Genomic DNA, 23731 nt, shown 5'->3' with positions numbered 1-23731 from the left:
TACAAAATGTTTAACTTAAATGTTTAAAATAATTAAAAAACATATTAGTTCAATTAAAGGTTCAATTAAGTCATTGAGAGCTTGGTTGGAACAAATCCCAGCAGCGGAGGGGTTGCTCCAGGACGAGGGTTGGGATCCCCTGCCCTACATGAAGACACTCATTCAGTGAAAAGGGACGTACAGCCTCTTGTCTGTCATGTGGCAGCAGTGCAACCTTCCTGCCAGACACATTTCTCTTCCCCCGGACTTCAGTGGCACCGTCACACCTGCCACAGAATCAACAGCACCGGCACCAGCCAGAGAACAGCTTCTCTCTACTTCACACCCTCACCAACCAGCAAGAACTGAGCACGACCCTGCGTCACTCATCTGCCCTTCATTTACACATGCAAAGACACGCTGCAGTATGTGTCTGTGTGTATTCCTGCACATGGTAGGGTAGGTTATTTTGAGTATGAAATAATGTTTCTTACTATATATACCAAGAAACATGTTTAATAGCATATTGACAGTGTGCAATTAAAGCCGTTCAGAAACTGGGCTTTCTGAGAAAAACTGACCGCCACCTCAACTCACCCAGACATCAGACAGGAGGTGGCGGTGGGGCTTTTCTGAACACATTTGAAGAGTCACCGACTAACAGGAGGCAGTTTCTTTTTCTGTCACTAGATGGCAGCATTTGACAAAGATCGTGTCCTTCCTATGAACAACAAGCACGGATGAACACTCAAGGACACCTTTAAAAACACTGGCTACACTGAGGACCCACAGATAAACACAGATTGTTTCAGCTGACCATCGCAACAGTTTTTAGTCATGAAACTGCACTCTTAAAAAGACACTGGTTGCAGTTCACAGAATTGGCATTTATTCTGCAGTGCTCTGTGCTCTATCTAATCCAGGCACTGAATAGTTCCCATAAGGATAATTAGACCACAAACAGGCTTAGGGGCTACCTGAAAAATCTGAAATCAGTTTAATTAATTAATTTGTTGCTTCGTTCATTAATTTATTATTATTATAATTATTAATATTATACTAGCAGGTTGGGTCTAATCAGAAATCAGGAGGAGAGCTGGGTAGGTCAAGAGATGAGTTTTGAAAGAAAAGGCCAGTATAGATGAGCTGGGTATCTTTTTAACTTGATTATGGTAAAGAAGCTGTAATGAATAGCACTATGGAAGAATAAATTGTAGGTTATTATAGTATTTTATGGCTGAAACCCATCCGCAGTCTTCACACACAAACGATCAAGCCGACACAAAGTTTAAACGGAACAACAACAAACTATTTGGCAGCGGGTTTATCTGTCCAGACCTTGTATTTATGCCTGGAAACATATAATACGCAGTTCAGATATGGGGGGTCTTCTCAAATCAACAGGCATCTTCTCTGGCCCACTCTCGGGTCCAGCAGCTGCTATCTGTAACATACATACTTACATACATCGGCACATGGACTCTTGAGGAAGGGACCTGTGTTTAGTCTAGTTTAGAAGTCTACACAAATCTATTTAACAATAAATATGGTATCTTAGGTGCCTATCATATATATGTATGTATGAATACATTTAACTATTTGAAGAGTCAAAAAGCTCCCCAAATGATAGGTAGCCTACATAAATAACATTTTCTGTTTACATGTGTGTTTGTGTGTATGTAAATACAGGCAGTTTCCATAAAAATTATTCACACCCTTCATCTGATCAACAATGGTATTCTGTCATTCGTTTGGTTAATAAATAGTTAATTGTACTGATTTATCAACTGATTTCATTGAACAACAAATCTAAGAGACAAGACAAAAGTGTGACGTTTCCAGCTGATTGAACTGAGTTACGGCAGGGGAATGTGTAACCTTTGAATTGCAGCTCCACTCATTTCTATAAAAGATCAAATAATTAAATAAATACCGTGTTTCTAAATCTGCACATGGGCATATTTACTACCAGAGCAGGTGCCCCTTCTGAAGTGGTTATTGTGTCGTGTTTTACACCGGGTCAAGCTGGTGCCAAAAAGCGATGTGGGTGAACCGTTGTCTCCTCTGGCTGGTTTAGGAGTGTGCACGTCTCTACCTTATCTTCAAGTTTCTCCAAAGCCAAACAAAGAGCTGGCAAGGTGTGTGGCTAATCAGTGAAGGAAAGCCAAACGAGATGAGCCACCATGTTCAAGATGGGTCACATAGATTATCTAAGCAACTATGCAATTTTGGTTAAGTAAGATTGCCCAGCTGTTACATAATTCTTAAAAAACACATCCGTGTAGTCAAAAAAGGAGAAGAAAAAAAACATGGGTAGCAAGATTAAAGCTATGGTCTCTGTCTCTGGTCTGTGAAGGGAGCGTAAAGCATTGACACATGCCACAGCCAGGCCATCCACAACTTATCCATATCCCAATTATTGTACACAAACAATAAGTGATGCAGAAATTTGAGGTGGAAGATCCAAGAATTGCTGACACAAGCCAACAAGACAACAATGAAAGTGTGCAACGATGGCCGGGGGCCCAAACCAACTGTGTCTTCTAGGAAGTTATGAAGATCCCCAGTCCATCATGCAACATTACACAACCTGTTCTGCTTAATGGGAGCTTTAATTAATAGATTACATTCCTTACCCAAGACAATGTGAACCACATCTGGGATTCCAACAGATACAAGTACAATACAATACAAAGCTTCGACCTATTGCTTGCCATTCTGCATGACCTTTGAACTCATAAGCTACTGCCAACAAATGTGAATCAAGATAAACAGTATAAGATGAGTATTGTTAGGGGATACAATTAATTAATTCAAAAGAAATTAAAAAAGGGGTTTCTCATGTGGAAGGAGAGTCCTGCATAAGGTTTAGTATTCTCTTCAATGAACTCAATTACTCAAGAACAAATTAAAAGTCTTTCACCATTACATAATATTAATTTTGGCTGTTGCTCTGCCATCTACACCCTATTATTAATAAATGTTTAACTCATCCCTAATATTAACATCCCTCCACCCAAAGCCAAAATAGCTCTCCACATAAATCTTTCTCCCCATTTAACATCACACAGTTGTTTTTTTCCCAGAATGCTACATGGTTTTCTCTCCGTTTATAATTCTGTGTTGATTCTGGTGTTACAGTGTTCAACCGATATACACATCTGTGTTCTTTGAAACACAAATCTGTAACTCAGTTCAATATCTTGATCATATTTTCTCCCCCCCATGTTTATAAGTCTCTTTACAGCTGTGAGTGAAGTGGGGATGGCGGCCAATTGAGAAGTGTGCTTTCCTTGACATTTTAAACCCCGCTATTAAAAGCCTACAGTCTCGAGGAATGAGAGGTATTTTTTTTTTCATGTTAATGAATGTATAAACAGACTTTGAGCTTCACCTTGATAAACAACAGTAATGTTCTGCTGAATGTAGAATACAATTAAATAAAGCACAGTATACAGTATAATACAAACAAGTTTCTAATGTGTATTTCTAAGTATTTTGAAAGCTTGCTCTTGAACTTTGCATGCTTTTAGGAAGGTAAACAGCCCTAATTCCCATCAGATATTTGCCTGAGAACTGGCAAAGGTTACATGTGTATTACTTATTTTTTGTTTTGCTTATGTCTTACCCTGATTACCTTTAATATTGTATTAAATTAATCTGTTACAAAACACTATAATATGGCATCAGTGGGGTCATAAAGGTTAATACACAGGAATATAAAAATAAAAATAAATAAATCATACATAAATATCTATTCAGCTATGCACAGGTTAATGATGTATAACTATATTATTATTATTATTATTAATAATAATAATAATAATTAATAATAAAATCTGGAATCCCCTTTGTGCGATGATGTCTAAAAAAATTGCTCATAAAACTTTGTCTTCTAACAAACATCTGCTTTACTGGATGTCAACCACAATTCACTTAGGATGTCTCCACAAACCTGACCAACGGAAGCGTCCGCTTTTTTCTCAGGTTAGAACGAACATTTCTTTACGCAACCTTTCTGTGGTGGGATCCACTGGCCTGGTGTCTGGGACATCTGCCGGAAGCAAGCCACCCTTTGTGGGAGCTCACACTCATCTCAGCTGGCCCCCCTGTGCCGCTAGCTGAAGCCACAGCCTGGGCCTGTTCAATGGGTCTGGTCAGAAAATAGCAATCTGCTTTGAGGTGATATCAACCCTCGTGTTTCCATCTTAGCTAAATATTGTGTGAGAAGACAAAAAATTGGCAACCAAATCCTATTTCTGTACAAAAGAAGTTGCAAAGGCAGGAGAACTGTAGCTCACGCTTGTGGTAGAAGGAGGTGTCGGATCTTGCCACCTGTTACTCCTGGTTATGGGATATTTTTGTTCTTTTTCAACAGTAAAGCTTTTTTTTTTTTAAAGAACGGTTCAACTGTCACTTTCAGCTTCTGGTTTCTTTATAGCCGGGGGAAAGAAATAAGATTTATACTTCGAAGAACTGGTTTTAATCACAAAAATGTAACGTGACAACAAGTTATGGTGAAATTTAGATATTGAGAGAAACCTGACATTGATATTGGGATTTCAGAGCTGTGTGCCATCACTGTTTGCGCAGATGTGTCTGTGTATAAAAGCTTATTAGGATACATTGTTTTTTAGGAAAAGCACTAAATTATTATGATTTTAAGAGACAATTACAATAAGAGAATTTGTAGAAAACACAAATAGCAAGGATGGTGTTTTAAACAATATCAAAAGTAAGAAATGTACATATGTATATACAGAGAGAGGGTTATTTCTGACTTTTAATATGGCATTTGAATAGCACAGAAACAAATAATACTAAGGTTTACTGTATGTGTTCGAATGTGGCTCACATTCGCAAAAGGTTACTGCCCTCCAGATTTCTCACTGAAGGTGCAGTTCACTTTAACAACCACCAGAGGTGCTGCTGCACTAAATCTAACTGATTATAACAACCTGTAAACACTGCTCCTGCTGTGAGAGTGTGGGCCTAATTAATCAAATCATAGGTGCGTACCGTTATACTGTTCACTTAAGATATTAATTGCTTATCTTTTCAATTAGTAACATTAGACTTGGAAACAATAAATCCAGTGATGGAATCTATGGAATCTACTATGAAATAAACTATCTTAAAAATAATAATAACAACAAATAAAATGTCCTTGGCTAGTGATGTCCCTGGCCCTATCAATCGTATAACCCGTTTCTGACATTTTTGTTAATTCTTGTCTCAAATACTGACTACCTCCAGAGGACATTCTGTTCTTGGGCCGAGCGCAGCACGAGCGATTTCATATCACAATCCCTTGACATATTTATGAGACACATCTGTGCTGTGATTATGGCATTATGGATTATGTGAGTGTGGCAAATGGTTTTCTTGATACCTCTGCTTAATGAAAAAATAATAGAAAAGAAAAAAACATACATATATTCGAATACTATTGCTACTGTATCGATGTCTTTGAAATACATCAGGTATTTTCCACCGCACTCAAAACTAAATGGGCTCCTTTGGTTGCACAATAATAATAATATTGTTAGAGTAACCTTCTGAATGATGTATCCGACACCTTGCCAACCCGATTGTGCCATTTTCTCATTAGGAAAAACAGGTGCAAACTTAGCAGGGTAGTAAATTAATTTGGCTCTTGGGAACAACAAGCATAATAGATATTTAGTGCTTTTGGTAATTTATCCTAATTGACACCTTTAATTACACACATATTTCACAAATTAATGTACAAATTGTAAAATAATTGATTAAAGCCCAGATTTATAATTGCCTTGTGCGCCGGTCGCCTACGAAACCTGGGAAAGGTGGAGTTCACATCTGTCTCATAAAGCGCTGTCTGTGTTCGTCCTGTTGTACCAGACTGCAGGTGCCTGTGAGTCTGTGGTATAAGAGACGCATTAGCTCTGACTTTGCCGTCGCTCTGCTGCTTGTGTTGTATACTTACGCCATGAGAAGCAGGGGATGGCCCGAGGGACAGGGTGCGTTTGGGAGAATGTTGGTTGTCTTCATGTCTCCTGTGCCAGTAAAAGGGTGTATTTCACTTGCACATGGGGTTGCCACTATTTAGCTGGGAGGTGAATTGCCTGGATACACACTTGGGAACCATACGTTTAACATAATTAATTAATTACACTTTTGCCTGGAGTGATAGATTCTGTATAAGACAAAATTACTATGAAAGTGGCTATAAGACAACTGTCGTATCAGTGAACAGACCGGAGCTACCTAGCTGCACAAACTGAAAGCATTAGAGAAACTAATAATAAACATTCAGCCTCTATCCAGTTAAAATATGTTGCTTTTTCTCCAGAGTAATTTTCCTCAAGGCACAAAGTAATTTGAATATTTAAAGGTGACAATCCAGCAAGACATATTGTCAAGAAAAACTTTGAAAACCATCAAAGCACTACATGATACAATACCAAATGATTAAAATAAGAAAGGTATATTCCTTAATTGTATCTAATTGGACTTTATGTTGCTATACAATGAAGAGATGGCAACTATATTAATGTTACAGAGAAAATCCTGAGCTCTTCTCCTGCATTATGCCAATTCTAACTAGTAGAAGATGACAATGATAATCGCTGTGGTACTAGCCACTGTATTAAATAACTTTAGAGCGAAACAGTAATTTATGTGGTTCAATGTTTAATTTATTATGCAGTGTAGCAGCTGCCAGTTTAAACCACCGGAAATTTATTGGAAGTCTATATTGTCTTCCAAAGGTCCTGTGTGGTTGGTTTGCGGTCAGCCGTACTTAGCTACAGTATGAGTTCAGATCTCAGAAAGCCTTTATGTCACTCTGTAAGGTCTCTATATTGCGGATGGCTTTAGCTGACAGTGCAAACTCTTCCACTGGCATCATCAATGTTTTTCCTGAAGAAAATGGAAACATATTATAGGTGATAAAGGAATAACTGCAGTTTGGCACAGAATACACCTTCCTCTGGGTACCTTTATTGCCCTCATAATTTAAACAACAGGCTCTTTTCCACACGCTGGGTGAAACAGGATGTAAGATGACATCCCACAGACATACCAATTCTGCACGTTTAAGTACTGAACTAAGACTGAACATCTAAAGACTATCTAGATATGCAGGAATGTGCATATTAAATATTAAATATTTTCCAACATGCACTGACAGGTCTTTGAAGTTTTTGTTTTAGCTTTTAATCACTTTCCACTAAATAGTGACTTCAAGCAAAAAAACTAAGTTAAAAGTAAGATTCCTAATTAAAAGTCACAAAAATAAGAGTTTGGGTATTTTAAAACTGCAGATTAATTTATAGATTGTATTTATTTATAGAATATATAGAGATAGAGATTATTTAGATCATCGGTCTATTATAAGTTATTATAAATACTGTATTCATATCCTATTACTAATCTATTAACAATTAATGATAACATTACAAATAATAGTATTTATTTTGATTATTGTGTTATCTAAATTGGTTTTAATTTACTGAATAAATTATATATATGATATACTTACATCACAATTACATTCCCACACGGAAAGAAAATATACTGCAATATATTATACACATATGTGGACATATAATTTGATATAATGTAAAATATATTCAGTTCAAAATACATTTTCCTAAATTATATCTAAAATACATTTAAGAATATATGTACATTAACATATTTCACCAAATGTATTTGTAATTTTTACAAAATATATTTCACCAAATATATTATTTCCAATTTCAATAATACATATTTAATATTGCATTGTAATGAAATGCCTGAGTCTCTTGTCTGCTGCTAGCCATTGTCTGGACACGTATCATAACTCAAAATATTTCATATGTAGCTACCTAGCCAGACATTTTTTTTGCATTTCATTCATCATACAATTACCTTTTAAAGCAAGTCATCTAGTAGTCATCATTGTAGTCGTATATATTGTATATTATATGTTCCAAGAAGATGGGACAATATATTGTTATATATATGTTAAAATACATACTGATGTTTTTATAATATATTTATAATATATTCATATTTTGAAAAATATATTGCAATATACAAAAATGGCAATAATTTACATATTTTGAAATATATTGCAGTACAAGACATTGTAATATATTTTCCAGGAATATATTGTTACAGATCTAGGTTTTTTCTCAAATAACATATTTTGAAAAATATATTCTGCATATATTTAGTTTCCGTAAGGGTTACGTCACCAAACGAGCACGATGGCCTCCTCTCATTTGTAAACTTTCTTTATGTTGTTATTACAATATTTATTAGAGGGAACAACAATAATTACATTTATGTTACAATACAGATTTGATTTGCTAATAACTTTAACTAAATCTTAAGCTTTTCCAAAATCTTGAACTCATTCTAATTATATTTTGCATTCAGAGTCACCTGAACTAAAACACTGTTCCCACCCACGCAATCTCAAAATATTCTTCATTTTAAATCGGGAATGGATATTCTAATATGGCCTGTTACCAAAAGTGGAAGTTTCAATAAGAACTAATAATGCACAACAACCACATTTCCAAAAGCACAGCTGATGTAGACATTTATGAATGTGCTGCCCAATGTATAGATGTGTACATTGCATTGTGATGTTATAGGTGCAGACTCTTAAAGCTCACATTGAAAATCATGTACGTTCAATGAACATAAAGACTTCAGGACTGTACAGTTTATTCAGTGCCATTTGTTAATTTACATTTGTGCTTCTCATTTGAAGAAGAAGAATAATGAAATATGTGGTTCTCAACAAAGCACACCTGTTGTGAAAGTTCAGAAAGTTCACTTTCTGAAAAACTACCCTTTTTAAGGACCCGTAACCAGAGCATATTGCACATTTCTAAAACTACAGGTTAGATGGAGACTGTGGTCAGCATGCGGTTTTCTGGACTGATGGTTCACTCCAGATATTTGGACTCCAGATATTTGGCTATTACAGTCTTCAGTTTGTGGCTGTGCGAGCACAGATAGAAGAAACTGGTGCTGCTGGTTTTGGTTCCCCTTCCTGCCGTGTGGTTCATCCTTCTAACTGTCGCCCATTCTAGTTTGGGGCATGGCCGTTACACAGCACCTTTACCGCATCTGAGAGGCTGGTGTGTCGTTGTGATATTTGCTTTAATTGATATATCTCAGAGATGCAGAGAATGCCACACACAGCAGTTTATGTGCAGAGGCGCCCCGTGTAATTTTATTGTCGTTTGCGTATCACACAGTAATGATAAGAACAATAACTACTATATATATTGTGAAAATATTAACTGCTGTTGAAATTGTCTTTTTTCTTTAGAGGTGTGGCAGTCTCTCTCCACTGTCCAAATAAATATACTGTATATGACATGTAATGAAAAAGGCTTGATATCCTAATGCACGAATGATGATACCATCAGGAAGGCAACTGGTGTTTTTCTCAACAGGATAATGACCCTAAACACACAGCCACACTAAGGCCAAGACCAAATCAAAACTTTGATCTCAAATGACAGTCTAGTCCTGATTGTGTTTTATTTTTTATCAGTAGGAGAATGTAGTCTCTGGAGGGGGAAATCAAAAGCCATTGGGGGTCAGGTTTGTAAATTAGGATCAGCAGGTAGGCCAAGCTTTTGATTTGGTCTAGGCCTAAATGTCTGTTAGCTGAAGGAAATGGGGAATGTAAGGGGAAATGTTGTGTTGGTCTCCCCAGACCTCTGATAGGAATCCCACTGAAACGTCACAGAATTAAATGTGCAGGAGAAGTTTCCAGTAAAACGCTAGTGCAAGAACCTCAATGCCATTATTTTGATACTGTTCATATGGTTTGCTTTTAAAGATATGGTGCTTCAATACAATGTTTAGCAATAAATAATAATAATAATCTTAAATTGTAGGATATTTGTAGATAATTTGGCCCTTCTCTACTCTACTACTAGTATGTTTTTTTTTATTGTTTTAACTTGTGAAATTATTTTTTATTATCAATGGAACACAGCAGTGCAAATATTTTGATATAGTCAGCAATATTCCCTCTCATGTAACCTGCTAGTTAAACACTAGATGGCACTCAAGCAGCAAATAATACTTTGTGTTAGGTGTGCCGATTGTAACTATGATTAATATTTATTTATGACACTGTTGTTTAAGTGTGCTTACTTATAGCAAGTTGGTGAAAGTAATACGTCTTTTACTGATGGGATGTTATTTTGCCCCATTACTGGTGAGAAACTGCATTTCGATAAATGCAAGACTTTCCATAAACAGATGGATTTTAAATAAATAATTATCTGCTTAATTAATCATGTAGACGTTTCTCCATTCTTTGTTGACTCAAAAACTAAAGAGGTGAGTCTGAGGAACTTGCTGAGCTCACAGCCTGCATTATACTCTACCGAGCGTCTACCTTGAGAAAACTGTACAAATATAAGGAACATATACTGTTATTTGAGCAATCGAGTTCTCTAAATAGGAACTCATGCTTTATTGTTGTATTAGAATTACAGATTATTACAATGATTAGAATTATTAGAATTAGCTGTATACTGTTATTAGAATTGAAATTATACAGAAACCGTATCTGATTTCCTGTGAACTGTAACATCCTTGTAAAAGCTGCAGTGAACAGCCTCGTAAACATATGCTTCCCGATACAAAATGAACAACTGTTTCATGCAAGCAGAGCACAATTAGAAATTAAATTAGAAATTAGAAAAACACAGACGGCAAAACCTGCGGCTGCACAATCACCCAGAATATATAAATAAGCATGGTAAATCTAACAGAGGAAATGCTATGTAACGCAGGGTAATGACATACCTTCTTAGACATGCAAATTACTTCCACACTTACAGACTGAAGACTGAATCTTCTTTGGCATCTGACATAAGCTAGAGTGAACATTTGTGTTTATGATAATACTATTCTAATATAAATAACTGAGTATTTGTAATTCCTAATATTCCAGCAAGTGTAATTTGAATAAGCAGAACAGCTGTTCACTGCAGCTTACAATACTGTTACCAAAACAAGTAGCATTTTTATCTGCAATGGTGTTCCCAGTTGTATTGTTGAACATCTGAAGATCTTAATAGTGTACATGCATGTTCTGTGTGCTGGTACGAACGCTTGATTCATGTCTCAATGCACATGCTTTCAAAAAGCTGTATCCAAGGTGACTCATGTTCAACCACACAACAGTATTATGAACTTACAGGGAACAATATTAAGTGACAAGAGTACAAAGGTTCAAATAAAGAGTGGTCAGCAAGATATGAATTATAAACAACATTAGGCAATTTTTGGCATATATGTATTAAAAGAAAATGTTGTGTAGGGATTTTTTTTAAACTATGTGCAGTGTCAGTCACATGGTTTGCTTTGTTGGAGTAAACACAAGCTGGCACAGAGTTGCATGCTGGTAGTAAAGTAAAAGATACATTTACTGCAGTAGCACTTGTCAATGCTGTTCCCTTAATGAGAACTTTAAAAACCTATTAAGAGGCTCCAGGGAGCGTTAAATGAGAAATCTCAAAATACTGATTGGCAGTGTATGAATACATTTGACAGTGTGTGACATTGATGGTGAAACAAAGGTTTACTTTTTAATATGTATGGGGGCCAGCCTTTTCCCATTTTAACTATTTAAAAAGAAAGCCTTCCAAATTAATCACACTGTAAGATTAAAAAGTGCTTTAGTTCCCTATCATGTACCATAAACCCATGGTGCTCGTTTTGATTGTTATTTGTCTGTATGTCGCAATCAATAAATGACCTTGAACATTCAAATGAATGATTCATTTCATATGAACTTTCCTTACGTCAGCGATGATGAAACCATGGCAACCAACTTCATCTCCTCAATCAGCCAACATCAAAACAGCCAAGATATGTTAGTATGCTACAACTGGCAGTCTAAAATATTTCACCTGCATATTTTTATCTGCAGGTTTGACATTGCCGTTTTCATGGTAACAGAGTGCCAAAAAAGGGTTTAAATGGTGGTAAAACATGCTTGAATGTCTTTCAAAGTGATCTGTTTACAAAAAGAGCCATCTCATTAATGCCATCTAGTAGTGTTTACAATATTCTACTTCTCTTTAATATATATATGAATAATATCATGGACAGTCTAATCATAAACTAAATAAACTCAAATCCAGCAGAGGAAAATGGTAATAAAATCACCTAATCAATCTAATTTGGAAAAGTTATTGCTGCAATGAGTGCATGGCGTCAGAGACTAAAGTAAATAAAGCTTTGTGTGTAGTCACTACTCTTTGTTCTTTAATTCTTTAATATACAAAGATGACAACAGGTGAATATCATTGACACAGAGATAAGGGTTGAGTGCTAAATTAATATCACCGCCTAAAATGGAACATCTTTCCTGCCAGTGCCTGTGAAAAACAAAACACGTGGAATATCGCCATTAAGTGACTGCCGTACACGTGAGTCCGCGCCAGGGCCACAGATACCCATCTATGTTCCCATCCATGGTTTCAAAGACAGGTTCTCTAATCTGGAAGTTGCGCGTTTCTAAGAGGAAACTCAAAGGCTTGTTCCTCGTTCAAGGACTTACGAATAGTACTTTTGTTATAAAAATAAAATGATAAAAAAAGAAAAAAGCACAAAGCCTTGTAAGAAGCCTAGAGGAACTATTTCTGGAAGCAGCCATGTCATGTACTGCATGTTGGTGATTTGCATAGCATCCTAGAACTTCTCAACTATATTTGAGTGCAAATGACAGTTGTGAAGAATGTGTAATGCTAAAAATACTGAGAGACAGCGTACACAATCTAACCATCTAACCATTTTACATAAGTTTAAATAACCCTTCAGTTTTAAGACAAGCTTTTTCGGCAGATATTTAAAGAGCCACTGATTTTGTGTCATTTTCTCACATGCACAACTGAGATGCAGGCACTTTGTATGCAGCGCTAGGGGAACCTGAATTGAAGATAGTACTTTAAAAAAAATAATGAATTAAACCAGGCTGTATCTGAAAACTCAGTATACATACAGTATAGCTATAAGTCCGTTTTGTCAAATACAGTATAGATGTGTAAATGTGTGGATGGAAGTGTACATCATATTTTTGTAGTTTTTATTTCTTAAATTTGGAGTCACCGGTCATTGTTATATTGTTTTTTTAACTGCCCCTAGCTATGGGTGGATGATACGTCGCACATTCATGACCCGTTATATGTCAGACAAGCAAAAAACTAATTGGAAATGCCTTCATAGACACACCAGGCATTCAAATAATAATTGCAGTTTAATACAAGTTTTCAAGTGCATCTAGATAACAGCAGGTTCTTTGGAAGGCAGACAGATGTAGTTACTTTGTGCTGAGCTACAGATTGGCACATTTCCAAGGAGAACAGGAAGTAAGTGGATGGTCCCTTGTAAAGGCCAACTACATGTTTATCTGGCAGTGGTATTTTTAATGCATGCCAGTTCAGAAGGGAAGGGAATGGTTTACTGTAATCCACTGTAATCAAAACACAATTGCATAATGCTGTAAAACTGTTTGTTCTCAAAACTACAGACAACCTACGCATTGAGAAAGACACAGTGTTTTCACACATGTTCTACAAATACACATTTCAGAGAAGTGTATTCATCACTGTGGTATCTGGATAACATAATGCAAAAACAAGTACTAGCATTACCAGAAAAAGCTAGCTGCAATGCTTCTTTGATTTTTATGTTACTCTGTTTGAATGTATGTATTTATCAGAGATATTATGATTCCATTAACAGATTTTTTTTTTTTTTTTTTAGACTTTATTTTAGTTTTCTCAGAAATTCCCAATATACTATAAGGCATGATTTATTGACCAGTCAAATTTAAAGCATTTGTAAAGTTCAATACGGACGATTCCTTACTTCTACATCAATTTCTTTACAAAAATATTGATTATGAATAAGTTAGTCTATTCAACTTACTGTAATAACAGTATAAGTGTGTAATGTTATTTTAAAGACAATACATCTGAAAAAGTAAATCTGAAGCAACATGTTTTTATTATGTGCTAATTCCAGGCAGCTGTAACATTCAGAGGTATGAGTAACTCTTTGTTTCAACTTTACCAGGAGATTGAACACCTTTGAAGTAATTCAAGCATTGATACATTAAGGCTTTAGCTAAAGTAGACAGTTTTTTTTTCCTTTTTTTATTTTTACAACAGTCAGCAAACAAAAAGAGCAGCTGTGAGTCTGCAGTTAAAGTAAAGCTTCGGGCTTCTGTGCACTAGAGAACAATGTTCAATCTCAGAAAGCCTTGAGCTCTTCGTGGGATCAGAGGTGATGGTTCTTCACAGCTGTTTTAAGGGAAGTTGTTCTCTCCCCAGATCAGGTCAATAAATCACTACAGCCAACAGAGAGGACATGTATACTTAGAAAAAAAGACACCCAGACACACACAGAAAGAAAACAAAAAAACAAAAGTAAAAATACTTTGAAATGCATATCGTCACCAAACTGCTACAAAAAAAAATCTAAAACTGGGTTATTTGTAAATGTGGCGGTTCTGTAAAATGTAAATCAAGGAATGAAACTGATTTTAGCTCCATTATCGATCTATGACTGATGAAGAGAAACGCACAGCAACTATACTAATCCAACTGTGCGATATTCCAGTACAGAACGTGTACAGTAAGTTCTCCCTTCTGTAAGGTAAGTCGTGAACCTGGTGCTTCTTTAGCAGCATAATTCATGCACTCCCCTCTGTGTTTGGATTAGGTCCTGCTTGGAATCTGTCCAGGGTATTCACATTAATATACCGCTATATTCAGCACAATAGTCATCCAATATCAGCGGATCAGAGTTACATCAGCCAGCAAGCACCGAGCAATTGATAAGCCACTAAAATTAGCTGGAAATTAATAGGATGGCAGCTGCAATCGAAAAACAAACTGGTTTTCCACCTTGGGCTACTTGTGTGCTGATTCACTTAATGGGGAAAAGCACTTCTCATTTAAAATAACGATTTTCCATGCATTTAAACTGTTGTGGTTTGCTTATAATAATAGCAGGCACCCTAACCCGGGGACCACTTAGTGTTGACAAAATAAACCTTTTTCAAATCATTAAAAAATAGGTTAAGTACAAACTATAATTAAAAACAATTTACAGGATTACAGGATTAAACCACGAAACACTGCTACATTTCCCAAGAAGATATTTCCTGTTCGTTTTACAAACTGGCTAAGACAACAGGCTTAAATGAAAGGGTCAGTAAATGATGTTGCTAAGCAAAGAACTGAATCAGTAGGAGCACCTGAAACGGTGGTGTACTTAACAAATTAGTCATCGCTTCCACTCACGGAGAGCCGCTGGGATTTTGGTATGGCAAAACATGGAGGGTAATTTTCTTTTAATAATTAAAAATAAATAGACAAGACAAGAAATAAACGTATTGTACAATTTGAAAATGTACTGCATTAAATGTATCCACAGAGCTATATCTCCCTAAATTAATATATAATAAAGCAATATAGAGGTATGGAACTTGAGAAATAATGGTTGGGAACAAATTGGTTGCGTCACACATACAGCTCTGGAAAGAACTTTGATTTCTGAACTTGGAGTGGTCTCTTAAGTTTTTTCCAGAGCTGTATAGGTTGTATGTCTGATCTATTTTCTAGATTGACACTATCTTCATAGTCTGTGTCAAGACTTCAATTGGACTACACAAATCCGATTCCCCACCCCCACTGAGCCACTGGTATCCCCTCCACTCCAGCCCTAAGTAAACACTTCGGGGGTTCACTCTTTGTTGCGTCCACAAACCTGCAAGCCCGGAATGGCCCCCCTAGTGATAGTGTACATAGAAGAACATCAGCTACTCATATACTTTGAAACGTGATTTGGGGTAAACCAGCATTCAGCTGCAGAAGTCTGGGAACAGCCTGTTTTGGTGCTCTGCTTAAACGTTTCAAAATTATAGTGGTTTTCTTTACATCGTCAGGGGTTAATGACCTGGAAAAAATATATACATGGGACAGTAAAGCATATCATCCTTTTAGTTAAGAATTTAACCTTGCTGAATCCTTCTTAGTTACACATGAACGAAAGCTACCACAATCACAATTACAAATGAGATGTGTTCAAGGACGGTATCGGATGGCGTTATTGTGACATTGCTAACTCCCAAATGTTATGATTGCATCTGTCTGGTATGCCATTAAAAATGAAACATTTGCATATGTATAGCCTGTGAATTCTCAGAATGCTTTGCAGATATTTTTACTGCTAAGATTTGCCTTGGCAATGTGTTGCATTATAAGGAAAGGGAAGGTCAAGATGAATCACTTCAGATATAGATAGATGAAAAGACTCATCCAATTATAGCACTCAAGTAACCAAAGAAACACATTCTCTGGATATTAGGATCCTTTCAGCTCTTATACTAATTTAAGAGTTTTAATATAATTTTAAGTAAGTATATCAAATATTGGGAATTATATTCTTATTACAATAATATAAACTATGTTCTTGTGCTGCTGGCAACTGATCAGCAAAATAAACCAATCAATGCATACATAAATAATGAACAATGAGATAATAAATTATATAAACACATTTTGTAGCCCTCCAGATGTCTTCAAACATGTTTCATTAAAAGCTGCAAATATAATGTGTATAATTATTAAGACTGCATACGTGGAAACTCTCTTGCAGAATATTGGATTTGAGTTATATATTATTGAGTTAAGTAAAAAACATTCATATGATGGCCCAGTGTGTTAGTAGCGGAATCTTACAAAATCAGAAGATCTTCAAAAGCAATATGAACTCCTCTCTCATGGTCACAGGTCACTGTCAGAGGTCAAACACCGGAGGCCTCAGTGTGAAGTCATTCGTCTTGTGACAGCAAGGTCACAGTTTTAGTCTGACGCAACTTGACTCATGCAAGTTGGTATTTTACACGCAACTATTGGCTTTTGATTTTACCTGCTACACAGACGGAATTGATTTATTGCATATCTATTAAACCTTTATTGAAGACTCCAGCTTTATTTGTGGTTAATGTCATATTGTTTAAAGTTTTAGCTTTGAGCTCTGAACGTGATTCACATGCTCAGAATCAAGATGTGTTGTCTTACCTAATTTGGTCAGCATAAAGACTAATGGAAATTCTTTCATATGAATTACATCATTAGAAAATCACAAGGCTGGTGCTCTTCAGCCCAGAGAACAGATCACGTAGGCAACATAAATACCCCCTCAGCTCAAGGGAGGAGATATCTTTGACAGGAAATGCTGAGGAACACTGATCAGGAAGTTCATATTATAGCTACACATGCTTATCTGGTCTGGAATATTGCAATCCTATCCACATCAGTTTAATGATTACTGGGGGGGGGGGGGGGAATATATGCATAAGCTCCATGTGACACTTTCAGAGCCATATTAGACAGTAATAGGATTGAAACTTTTCCTTTTACTACAAGAGAATTACGCTATAATGACATTCGCTGCTCGTGGTCTTGTGATTCAGAATCCACTGCACCCAACAAAATCTCTGCTCTGCATTTCAAAATTATATCTACTTCTTTTGTTTTCTGTGCTCATTCATTTCACAGATTCTTGTCTTGTAAAAATCAGCAACAGTCATGCCATAGCTTTTGTAAGATCTGGAAACTACCTAATAGATACTGGTACAAATGTATGCATTTATTTGCTATTATAAAAAAAGGGAAACATGGAATGTGTCCTGTCTAGTTTTTGGTCCAATGATTTTTTGGTCTACTCTTGAAATAGCCTACAGCACATACAATAGTGTGGTGCCTTTAGTTTTCTAAATGTATGTGCACCTTATTTTAAGCACATATCTGTTTGCGTTTCTCCAGAGTTTTTGCAGCATTTCTGCGAGCAGGATTCAAGATCATGGGACTTTTCAGCATTAATCATCTTTTACAACAAAACCCTGAGGATATGAAAAAAGACATCAAAGGCAAGGCTAGGACATGAGTCATCCAAGAATTCGAGTTACTTTAGGAAAGCTCTTTAAGATGCTCACATAAAGCATGACTCTCTCAATGTGATTTAGAGAATCACATACTGGCCCCAGAATAGCAAATGAGACCATGATTGGCATCCAAACATCAGCAGCATGACAAAGTAACTAAAAGCACACAAAGGGAGAAACTGCGTGGCTTGTGTAAACCAGCCCACAAGTTCCCTTTGCAGTTGGATGAAAAACAGCTCATGTCGTAAAAGATGATCATTTAGAGATGCGATGGCTCTGAGCAGATTTGATTGCACTTCTAGTTAAAAGCTTTCCTAAAAATCACAAGGGCAGGGTTACTTAACAGAGCAGAATTGCTGACTGATTTATTTCTTCATGCTGGTGGGAGAAGCTGACAGTGTGTTTTCAAAGGGAGTGCTAAGTTGCTTCTATTTTTAGCAGCACAGGCAAGCCCAAAATAGTAAGGACATGAGCAGCTGTATTCTTGAGCGAAAGGCTTTTCAACAGAAGAATGCAATGCTGATGCTTTAAATGTCTTCCTTCTGCCCTTGCATTTTCCTTTGCTAGCCATACTGACAGCTGTGGATCTCGAGTCCACGGGCAACTGCTCTCGGGTCATGGATCTCACAGGGTTTCCATCTGACCAGATGCAGACAAACTGCCTTTTCAGCAATTTCAATATTATTGTGCTGTAAGATTCTATAGGTGTTAAAATCCAATGACAGATGATCATGCATCAGCAAACTGAATGGAATTTAAAACTGAAGCACAGGAGGTGGGCAATCCAAATCTTGCACCTTCCCAAGAATAAGTATTAAGCGGCAAAAGCACTTTCCCAGGATTCCTGGCTTTGCAAATCCCTCCACCCCAAACATTGGCCTTGCAGCAGATCATTGGCTCATTCCACTTAGTGGTGGGGTGATCTCATCCTCGTGGTCAAAATGCACCTTCTACTACATAAGTCTATTGGGATTGTGCACACTCTTGAGTTAGATGTCTTAACAGATATCTTGGAGGGAGATTTTCCACCAAAACAAACCTGGCCAATTATGTTGCCGGAGGAGGTGGAAAAACATTCGCCTGAACAATAGGAATTCCTTCCCAACCAGGTAGCACACTTAGCAACAGACTCGCAAGCTCACAGAAAGAAAGCTTTCAAGAGGAAACGGGCAGAGCAGAAAGCCATCCAACATTACAGGCTTTGCAAGTGAAGAGACTACAGAAATCTGAGAGTAATTCCCAGACAACAGGCTGTAAAGACCCAGTATGTTGAAGGGTCAGCAATGGCTGAATGGCCATTTTTATCTGTCTTCGATTCCAGGAAAAAAATGCGAGGCATCTCGTCACCACAGCTGAAAGACAAACTAGCATTGCACAGAGGCTCAGGAGTCCGGGGTCATAAACACTGCACCCGCCTGGCAACTGTTCCTTTGTGCGGGGCAAGTAGGTGCTTTCGTTCACATTCCCCCCACGATAGCTCGGGCTAAGAAAACAATTAGGTCTCCAGATTCTAGAACATGACACACAAAAGAAAACATTTAAATGAGCTGGTTTGTTGACCTCAAAGTGGCAAAATTTCAGCTGAATAAACTTACACGGGGAAACGGCTTGTACAATGACCAGAACCTATGGTAAGCTTCAGATGTTTTTGGAAACTCTTCTGCACAGCTTTTGTAGGACAGCAGATACATTGAATGTTTCACAAGTAAAAATGTGGTGTTTTAGAAGACTGTTTATCCCGATGCAGAAATAAAGATTCCAAAGGACTTTAAAGTGTGTGATGAAAATGTCCTGCTGTTTTGTTTTTATTTTGTATCTGCTCCTGTAACAATAATTCTATACAAGTGAGAGGTTATATATGCATGTATTTTATTAGATCATTGCCCTATATTTGGAATCAGCAGAGGTTACTCAACTGATAAACAGCACAACAGAAACGAAGATAACACACGTTTTTCAAAACACAACCCTCCAGGGCCGTCACTTCTGTGCACACTACAGCCCCGAGGGAGAACCCATGGAGACAGACATGCTGAGGAAACTCAGGCTGACTTTCAACCCACCCAACCCCACCACTTCATGAACCATCGTGCACACCCCCACAGGGAAGCGCAGGCAGCCAGGTGTGGCCTACAGAGACCAGCCTTCAGTCTTTTACTGGTAGAGCAACACAGGAGCCCGTAGATTTGACAGATTCTTAATGAAACTCTGTTTTTCTACCGCCTTAATGAGCCTCTAAAGTATTCAGTACATCTATGTTTTTAAGCTTCACCCAACAGTGTCTCTTACTTTGGATTCAGATTTCTTCGTATTTTTCAATGCATGCTTTCAGAATTTGTATTCTAAAGTTAGGAGCCAGGATAAACCAGTTTAAAAATTAGTCAAAAACAATCACTATCCTTGAGTTTCATTCCATATTGTTAAAGGTGGAAGAAAGTTGCTACTTATTCTACCCAAGGAGAGTGTTAGAAATCAATAACACACACACACACACACACACACCTTACTCTTGCACCCTACTCAAAAAACTGATTTAAAGGATTACAAGTATTACCTATAAATACTATTAAAACTTTTAAAACATTATATTCTATTACATTCAATTATTCAATAAACTACCTACAAGAAATCTAATTTGTAGGTCAAGAGGAAATAGTTACAAAGTAATTATTAACTTCTGATTTGCATTGTCAATGTTTGGCCTCATTCACACCTGGTGCTTATCAGTCAGTTTTCATTAATGATTAAAGCCTTTATAATAAAAAAGAAATGTGATTGGTATATTAAACACATTCTCTCTTTTTCCCCTCAACTGATCTAAATATACAAAACTCAGGCTTACGTCTGATTATCTTTACGCTTCACCAAAAAATGGTCTCTGACCCTAAAAAGATAGTTTGCATTACAGACAAAGAAAGAAAAGATTAATTGCATTCAGACAAAGACCAAGCAGTTTTCACATTTCCCAGTATTGCGAATAATGAACTCCCTGTGGTCTTGTTAAGCAGTCCTAATGCCTGCACCAGCACTAGGATCACTACGAAAATCACGAGGCTTTCATCTCCTTTGGGTTTATGTTCTTGTAATCCAAGCAAGATTTTAAATTTGTCATCACTTTTTTTTAAACCTAAAAAACCAAAGCAAAACAATTTTACAAGCTTTGTTTTCTGTTTCAGTTGTGCTGAAAGATTTTGTAAAAAAAAAAAAAAATGCAATTTATTAGTATACAAGTGTCAAACAGACAAATGAGGACATTCCAAGCGATTTTTATTTTTATAAAAAATTTCTAAAGCATAATTGTCACTGATAAAAAATAACCAGTTTCTGCCAAGTCAGCACTTTGGGTAATCATCTGTTCCCAACTTTGATGTGAAAAATGTTGTGTTCATTTCCTGTAATTAATAACCGCAGTCGATTACTAATGGGAGATTTTGCAGCTCGGTCTTGATGTTGGTTTTACACAGGGCCTACTTATACAGAATGCTTATTATGAAAACAAAAACAGACAATTTCTTATTTTATACATTAAATCAGTGAGGCAGTGTATCCTTCCCTTAACATACTGCACCTTAACCTAACCTCTGGTCTTGATTCTGACATCCTATGAATGTCTTCCAAATCAAACAGACTAAAAAAAACTGAAACTGGATCCTGACATTGTGTTGTCTTTTCATTGCCGACACTGTTAGTAATTTCAGATCGCAAGAGGAAAAACACACATAATGGTCTTTCATCTCGGGGAGCCTTTTCTTATTTTTTCAGAATGGCTCACATTACAAGTAAATTACTGTAAATGTTTCCGTTTAATTCACTACCCCATGCAAATCACTCACACAAAGGTTTGTACCTACTCAGCACATGCAACCTCTGTGGCAACTCACTCCCAGAAATTCCTTTCATTTATCACCAAAGTTAATGACTTACATGATTAGGTGCTAACCCTTTTTCTGGAATTTCAGGGAAAAGCAAAGAGACAGAAGTTACTTCCTGCTTTCTGGCTTTGTGAGAAAGGCATTACATCATTAGGTAAATACAGCAGTCTGTCCTACTTGAGAGTGAAGCAGTGTATTGCATAATCTCTCCTGCAGAACCTGTTGTTGCCATAATTCCTCTGTTTGGGTTTTGAAACTGTACAGTGTGAAACTACACTTACTTCAGTATAAAAATATGCCTATATACGTTGTGATAATTAATGCAGATCAGTTACGCCCTGCCAGCCACATGCTTTTACTGGAGAAAGTAAGAGTTGAGGAACTTCAGAGTATAGGCAAGTAATACCTGGAGAGAGAACTGCAACTCTGGCTGATAATCAAAAATGCTGATAACACATTTAAAATAAGCTTAATGGGAACTCCTCTGTGAATGTTGAGATTGTCAAAAGGTTTACCAGGAGAAATACAGACACGGTACACTGAACATGTGACTTTCATACCATGTCAGCCATTTACTACTGGATGAAGAACATTGATAAGAAAATAATGCAGGGTCTCCAAAGAACCACTGGCATAAATTTTAGATAACCAAACTCTCTCTCTCACTCACTAACTCACTCTCGCGATGCACAATGTTGGAGGGAAAAGTCCTACTTTGCATATATAACTAGTAATACAGAAACTAATAAGTTATTTTGAGTTTAAGGGCCATATTCATAAAACTTCAATGCCATCTTAAATGTAACCCCGCCCCCACCCCCTTAAATAGTACACAACGATATTTGTTTTAAAGTAATTTGCTTCCGTTATCTTAAATTAGGACTATAAAAGTTTTATGCGACTCTTCCCCAGGTCTTGGTTGTTATTCCTTGTTTGTAAAGCAGCACGATGGTACATTTCTTATGAATATGGCCCTAAATCTTTTAGTGTTCGTTACATGAGAAACGGTTTGTACAAAAGAGGTGAAACCACACTGCGCTGGATTAAGATTAAGCATTATCAACAAGTGAACTCTATCCAGGTATACAAGAGGTGCTGGTTCACACAGTAGGAGACCTAGATATGACCAAAGTAGAGGACTTGGTACAGGTTTGTTGCGGAGGGAAAACGCGTTTCTTATTTCAGGAGGCACTGCTGTGGCACATCTGATAGTATTGTTGGTGTAACGAGAACATGATTTATAGCCACAAATGACATATGAACAGCAGGTTATGCATTCTATAAAGCGCAAGTGCTAACCAGTTTGATTTACTATATAAAAGTCAGAGTTGAATGCGTCTGACCAATGAAGACATAAATCGTAGGACTTTGCGACACAGAACAGCATATCCTTTTAGAGTTGATTCGAGAGGGTGTAATAAATCACATCAACACAATCACAGCTTATTTATATTCAGTGTTACACTGACTTAAATAACCTGCCCACAGCACTGGAGCACATGGTTAAGAAATTAATAAGAAGGGGAGGGGGGGGGAAAGGATGTGAAAATTGAATCGATCTGCGTTTATGTTCACACACAAATGCTCTTTTCAGCTTGTATACTGTACAAAGGAAAAGTTTGTACTATTTGAAAAATACAAAGTAAAAACAGAATTTACATATGGATACAGGTGACCAGCAGTGAACATGGTGACATTTTGTAGAGGTGATAAATACATAAATTGTACTTGTGAGACATTAGCCAGTCTACCACATTGTTCCGAAGAGATGAACACAGATGTAAATGTTTCCCATCTGAATAAATCTTAATGAAAATGCATCTGCCAGGTCCATTTTTACATTGGAATTAGAGAAATAATGGAAATTAACTATCAAAAACAAAACACCTCTCACTGAACTAGACTA

The sequence above is a fragment of the Amia ocellicauda genome, chromosome 8 (genome assembly GCF_036373705.1).
Source record: "Amia ocellicauda isolate fAmiCal2 chromosome 8, fAmiCal2.hap1, whole genome shotgun sequence".
NCBI lineage: Eukaryota > Metazoa > Chordata > Actinopteri > Amiiformes > Amiidae > Amia > Amia ocellicauda.
Note: the sequence above shows the minus strand (reverse complement) of the source record.